Below are 7286 nucleotides of genomic sequence, written 5' to 3'. Positions count from 1 at the left end.
TGCAAGAATTACCTGCACCCTCCCCCACCTCCTTCCCCCAGGCAGGGTTTGCTTGCCCGGCTCTTGCTCCTAAGCCCCAAGGGCCCTTCTTTGCCTCTGTAACTTGTTCTCTGAGCCCATGCAGCTCAGCTGGCTCACTGCTTCCTTGGCTCACTTCTACCTCTGTGACTTCCTAAATAAGCTTTTTTTTTTTTAAAAAAAAAGAGCCCAGCTGGCATAGCTCAGTGGTTGAGCATTGACCTATGAACCAGTTGCTCACAGTACGATTGCCGGTCAGGGCATATGCCTGGTTGCGGGCTCGATCCCCATTGCAGGGCGTGCAGGAGGCAGCCAACCAATGATTCTCTCTTCATTGATGTTTCTATCTCTCTCTCCCTTCCTCTCTGAAATCATGTCCATCATCGTTGCCCTTTTCTCGGCTTTTAAAAAAGAAAATTAACATGCATAAACCTTTAGAAGTAGAGTCTAGTACAGCTGTGGGCAAACTACGGCCTGCGTGCCGGATCCGGCCCGTTTGAAATGAATAAAACTAAAAAAAAAAGACCGTACCCTTTTATGTAATGATGTTTACTTTGAATTTATATTAGTTCACACAAACACTCCATCCATGCTTTTGTTCCGGCCCTCCGGTCCAGTTTAAGAACCCATTGTGGCCCTCGAGTCAAAAAGTTTGCCCACCCCTGGAATACCTTCTATTTAACTGTTAACAATGACTAATATTATTTGTAAACTCTCTTGAGACTTGAGTCAACTATCAGACATTGTTGGCATCTTTCAGATCAGAGACTCTGAGCCTGGTGGCAGCCTCTTCCTTGGCATCCTTTACTTTGTTTAGGGCCTACATTGTGACATTTTTCTGATCAAGTTGTGACTTGTTTCCTTCAAATAGACATCGAGGCGGATTAGGCATTAAGTTCTCCTCTCCTCTCCTCTCCTCTCCTCCCCGGAGCGTCTCTCCCGTCCCTGTTCCTGTCTCTGAGTCTCTCCTCTCTGAGTTGTCCTCGTCCTCACTGCACTTGCTTATTGCCACTCAGTGGTCAGGGTTCGATCTCAAGGTGCCTTCCCACGGGGAAACTCTCTGAGTGACCCCCTCCTTCTATCTGCTTCCCCCATTGTGTTATTTCCTCCCAACCTTCCCTCCTGGAATATTGCCAGTAATTGCTTGACTGCTTGATACAATTGCCCTGAGGGCTAACAGAGGGCAGGGGTGCTTTGGGACCTATTTCTCTGGCCCGGGCTTCCAGAAGCGATGTGAGGCTGGGTATTTGCTGAATGAAGTGTGAACTGTTTCCCAAGAAAGGAGCTCCATGCAGTAAAGCGCTGAGTGTATTGATTGACGGTTTATGTCCCAGATGAACATTCAAAGCGTTTTAGTTTTAGTAAGTGTCACAAGTCCTCTAAGGACGCGCTGCTTTGCATTTGTAAACTTAATTTTCATTCTATGGGCATTTCATTAAGTGCCAGGGAGCATCTCTTTGGACATCAGTTTTACTTCACATCTTCACAAATTGAAGTGTAACTCTTCATTCAGAAAGTCTCTCCTGCTGCCCTTTTCCCACATTTGTTATTTATTACTTAGTATTTTGTTTTGGCTCTTGTAATGATTATTTTTTTCTAATTAGATATTGCTGGTATATAGATTTCAATGGACATTTTATTGTGGTAAAATATATGTGAGATTTATCATGTTAACCATTTTCAAGCGTATAGTTCACTGGCATTAGGGACATTCACATTTAATTGACTTTTTAAAATATTCCCACTTTAATCAGCCACTTTCCTGAAAACTCTTAAATGGGTCTCATGTATTTTCTTTTTTCAAATTCTATATAATAAAACCCTAATATGAAAATCGACCAAAGGACGGAGCAACCAGTCGCTATGATGTGCACTAACCACCAGGGGGAAGACGCTCAATGCAGGAGCTGCCCTCTGGTGGTCAGTGTACTCCCACAGGGGGAGCACTGCTCAGCCAGGAGCCAGGCTCATGGCTGGTGGCTAGCGAGCACAGCAGCAGTGGCAGGAGCCTCTCCCGCCTCGGCGGCTGTGGCAGTGCTAAGGACCCTGCGGGGGATGTCCGCCTGCCAGCTTAGGCCTGCTCCCGGCACCAGGCCTCTAGTAGATGTATAATATGCAAAGGAAATAAGTGTCTCCATTCTGATAGAAGCATTTGTTTTGATGGTGGGAGGGAGGAAGGGCAAATTGCCAGGACCGTGTTTAATCATTATTTAGGATAGCATACATTATTGTTCATGAATTGGACAAGTATGGGTTTCTGTTATTTAAATTTGGAAGTGACACTTTCCCTTATAGGCTTAACCAACCAGTTAGATCTCTTCCTCTCTGAGTTTCTCCTTTCTCCTTCGAAACCTCAAGTCTGCTGAATTGAACTCCATGCTGAACCTTCTCCTTGTTATCAACAGTGTTATCAGTCTTCATCTTTGCACATTTCCAAGGGCAACAGATTTCTAAGAATGGGACAGACTTTCTTTGCTTCTCAGTGTCATTTGCTCCTGAAATCCCGGCACCCTTTCCTACCCCTTATTTGCCTGGGAAAAAAAGTATACTTAGTCCTCAAGGACCCATTTCAAGTTCCAGCACTTGGTACAACCGTTTTCCTGAGTGTCATGTACTTCAGAGTTAAACCCAGCCACTGGCCCCTGAGTGTACCGTCCTCTTTTGGAACATTGTCACACTGTGGGCTAACCAATTATGGGTAACTCTGTACCCCAAACAGACAGCCTCTGGACACTAGGCACAGTATCTCTAAAGCACGGCTCGTTTCCCGTTCTACCTTGATATTTTGGCAATATGTAAAGGAGTGATGTGGGATCCGTCACCTGAAGATAAACTGGGTCTAAGATTTGGTGAGCCGCGGTCTCAGATTCCCGTAGGAGACAGTGGTCCTCAGAAACTCAAACCTGTCCTTCCTTGAAGACTCTCGGCTTTACTGCTTTATGTTGGGTTGGTGGGAAGGGGTGTGCATTATCTATCAGGATAAGGTTGGCTTTGATACGTTAAGCAAGCCTTTCATTTCATGCGCGTCCAAAGAAAGGCCCAAAGGACCCCTACTAAACACAAGCTGGAGCTGTATTTATACCGAGTCCGTCTGTCTCTAAACAGCACGCTGTAATGACTGCGTCTCAGCCCAGGCCGCGGGGACAGGTCTATTGATGGTTTCACCTGGACACTCTCATAGTGAAAGGTAGGTATTCTTTTTCCTTCCCCCCTTCTTTCTCCTCCTCCTCCTCCTCCTCCTCCTCCTCTTCCTTCTTTTTTCTTATGGTAGGCACGTTTTTTGAATGTGCTTTGTGACTATCCATTTTTTTAGGGGGGAGGGGGTGTTTATGTTATTTCTTCTTTGTTCACAGTGATTACGAGTAAAATCTATGAGAGGTAAGAGGCGTGGCTTATGTTTGCCCAGAAGGGCTCAGAGCGAGGGCGAAGACATTCTAAGCACGATTCCATTCTCTCTCGGGTGTAGAACTCCAGCGGGAGGAGTGGGTAGTGGTGGGATTGAGCCGCCGGTGCTAGATGGTTCCTGATCGTTGAGTGTGCAGAGGCCCATTGCCAGGATCCACCCACTGTCGGCAGTGGTCAGGCTGGTGAGTTAAATGGGCACGTGATGGAGACCACAGCCCTGCATCCTGTCCTCTCTGAGCAGGGCTTCATTCCGGGCCACTCCACACTCCCTTAGCGAAAGGGGATCCCTGTGGGCCCTTTAGGTCCCATCCATCTGCATTCACTTGGACTTTGTATCCAATAACCGGGAAATAGCCGGTATATGGTTACTGAGTCAATTAAATGGCCAGAGCTCTCTTTGGGACAGGATTTGAGGAATCACTACTGTATACCCTTGCTGTGGGCCTGGTCTCTTGCTGACTGGGTGTTTGGTCTGAGAACTGTCTCAGGGAAGGAAGCTGGGCAGGAGACTGACTCTCCCATGGGACAGCTGGCCTCAGTCTCCTGCACGCCCAGATGCGACAAGTCTGCCTGCATGTCACTTGATTATATGCATTGTGCCTTTGGTGACCGCCCGTCTATCTTGGCCCATGTTCGGTCAGCCATCTCCATGGGTCTCTGCAAGTCAGCTGCCCCTCTCTGCCGTTCGGACCCTGCCGCCCACGACAGCAATCACGCCCAGCTCGCGTCTGATAAGTGCCGGCCCCCAGCCTCTGTCCCGCCAGCCTCCCGTCCTCCACCCCTTGTCCCTAGAGAGCCCTGTTCTGTAACAGCGCCCCTGTCCTCAGGCCTGGGGCCTACAGATGGCAGCCACCACCGACGTGCTCAACAGAGCTGCAAGCACGCCCAACGCCCATGGCCTTGGCAAACCGTGCCCTCCGGGCCTTCTCAGGCAGTAGAGTCGGCTGCTAGCGTCTGTTCCAGCAGGTGCCCTTCCCTGAGCCGAGTGGTCCCTCCCTCCACCGGAAGCCATGGCGTCTCAGCTTTAGTCCATGTGACCCTTCCTCTAGCCGAGTGCCGCCCGTGCCGAGCACCTGAAGCAGCCCACACTGGCCCTTGACGCAGTGTCCGGCCTATGTGATGGGGCTGTTGCCATATTGGCAAACTCTCCGTAATTCCTCCCCCTTGGTTTAGTCCCTTTGGGACCCATTTTCAGCCGTATTTACAGCCCTGCAGGTCTCTGTTAGCCAGGTCCCGCGGCTCCTCCAACGCGCAACGCCTCCCGAGGCAGGCCCAACACTGCCGTCAGGCCGGACCGAGCCCTAACCTTAGAGAACGGTCTGGTGGCCAGGAGGATTCTGGGGCAGAGCCTGAAGAAGGCATTGTCTTGTATGGCTCACGTGTGGCTTCTGCACAGACCTCCAGTTTCGGGGGGAGGGGCCCCTTCAGCAGGCCCAGGTAGTTCTGAGGAGTGTGGAGTTCTCTTGTGGTTGGAGGCCCATCGTCAGTCTCCGGGTTCCACCTCTTCTTTATCAGACCCTGATTTCGGTGTAGGTGATGGGCCCTGGCCGAGGAGTCACCGTTTCTGAAGTTCTCCTTTGAAAGGAACCTGAGGCTGCCTTTAGGCCTGCGGGCCCTCACACTGCAGGCTGCCCAGGAGGCCCGGGCCTCTACGCTTTGCTTCCTGTTGATGACGGATTGCCCAGGGCCTGTTACTTCCCCTCGTGAAAGCATCCGTGGCCGCCTGGTTCCACGCTTCTTTTAGTTACTATTTCCCCCACGTCCTCAAACATGCGATCGAATATGGCAGCGTATGCCCTTCTCCTGTATCCCATCCCCGTCCCCCCGGGTGGGAGCCTTGCACCGTCACGCAGCTACCGGCGTCCCACCTGTCACCCAGACCCTCTCCTTGGACTCTGCTTCTTCAGACCATTACTGGTAACTGTCTTAAGCGGGGCCGCCTGGTGGCAGGCTTTGAGACGGAACTCAGGTGGCCGTGCCGCATTGAGCGAGCTCTCTGGGGAGAGTATGAAGGGAGAGGTCAGGGAGAGGCGTGAGCAAGGCAGGAGCCTCAGTGGGAGAGGAGCTGCGTTCTGGTCCCACTGGAGCATGAACTGCTGCCCAAGACTGGTCACAAGCTGAGGCCAGGCCTTTCTGAACCCGGGTCAGCGAGCCATTGCTATAGGCTGTGAGCGGGAGGGGGGCGCCTAATCTTCCCACAGAGCAGCTCCCCTGCGGCCAAGGACAGGTGCCAGGAGGAGGGGGCAGCTGTGAGTCCGCAGGTAACAGGCAGAGCAGCTGGGAGGGGAAAGGGCGTGTCAGCCATGGGGGTCTGATTAGGGCAACACCAGGCCTAAGGCTTCCTAAGTGCCTGCAGGTCCCCAGAGAATCCAATTACTCCCCCTGTAACACCTTTGGCTCTTTGATCATGTAATTACCCAGATTAGGAGGCTGCAGTGCTCCAGGCACAGAGACAAGTGTGGTAAAGACCACTGGCTAAGGAATTGCTGGAGGTCACAGGCTTGTTAGAAGTGAAGTGAAATCTTTCCCAACAGCGTTCACTTGGGATTCAGCTCTTGTCGGAGCAAAAGGAGTTTCTGCATCTCAGCCAAAGGCACCGCTGCTGGAAGGCAGGGGCTTCCTGATACCCCTTCCTGCTGTCACTTTGCTGTCGTAAGTGGCACTGAAAGGCTTTAGAGCCGGGGTGGGGGACGTCTGGCCTGCGGGCTGCATAAAGCCCTCACAATCGTTTGGCCTGGCCCTGACAAGGTAATTAGGGGGGAGGTAATTAAATGTTTGACCAAATACTGCAGGCTCATTTTTAAGTTGGTAATTTTGTCTGGCCCCCAAATGATGTTATAAATATCCCAGTGGCCCTTGGCAGGAAAAAAGGTTCCCCATCCCTCCCCCTACCCCACCCTGCTTTAGAGGAAAAAGGCCTGTTTGCTTTCAAGGCACAGAGGAAGGTGGAGGGGGCTGTGCAGTCCCCCCTCCGAGAACCTGTTCTGGGTGGAGAATGCTAAGGGGTGTTTCTTTAAAAAAAAAAAAAAATCCCTTTTCCTACCCAGGTCGCTCAGGCACTGTTTGAAAACACTGGTTGCAGGCGCAGTTTTTCAATAGAATGGAAAATGAAATTAGAAGGCAAACTTCTTAATTTTTATTTACTTCAGAGAGGGACAGGAAGAGAGAGATAGAAACATCAATGATGAGAGGGAATCATTCATTGGCTGCCTCCTGCACGTTGGACCGAGCCGCAACCCAGGCATGTGCCCTTGACCAGATTTGAACCTAGGACCCTTGGGTCCGCAGGCCGACGCTCTCTCCACTGAGCCAAACGAGCTAGGGCTAGAAGCCAAACTTTTTAAATGTGAAGCATTAGAAAGGAAGCATTTTAAAATACCACAAAGCTCAGGTGAATATTAAGGATTTGGCCCCTTGATTCCTTCTCATAATGTATTTAATCATCTGAAAGTCATTTGGAAAAGGCAAGCAAATTACTGAGTCCATCCCTATGGCTGGCCTGTTCTTATAAATCTCTCTCTCTCTCTCAACATCAACATGAGAGAGAGACATCCATTCCTTGCCTCTCCGTCACACGGGAATTGAACCTGGGACTTGAACCCGGGACCCTCTGGCCTGAGGACAGGGCCAGGGTCTTACAAGTCTCTTAACAGTGTTGAAAGGGCCATGAGGGTGAAGTCCCGTAACTGTTACTCATCAGAAGGTAAGTTGTGCTGTTAACTTTGAACGTGGGCACTGAATCTGGGATGTTTGAATCCCACCTTGTCCTTTTTTGTCTCCTCGGAAAATGTCAGTGTTCTGCTGCAAACACACAACTGATATGTTATCACCTTAGCGATCCCTTTCCACAATCACAGTGAAGT

The sequence above is a fragment of the Myotis myotis genome, unplaced genomic scaffold, assembly GCF_014108235.1.
Source record: "Myotis myotis isolate mMyoMyo1 unplaced genomic scaffold, mMyoMyo1.p scaffold_m19_p_6, whole genome shotgun sequence".
Lineage (NCBI taxonomy): Eukaryota > Metazoa > Chordata > Mammalia > Chiroptera > Vespertilionidae > Myotis > Myotis myotis.
The sequence above is the reverse complement of the archived record's forward strand: the minus strand, read 5'-3'. Positions refer to the sequence as shown.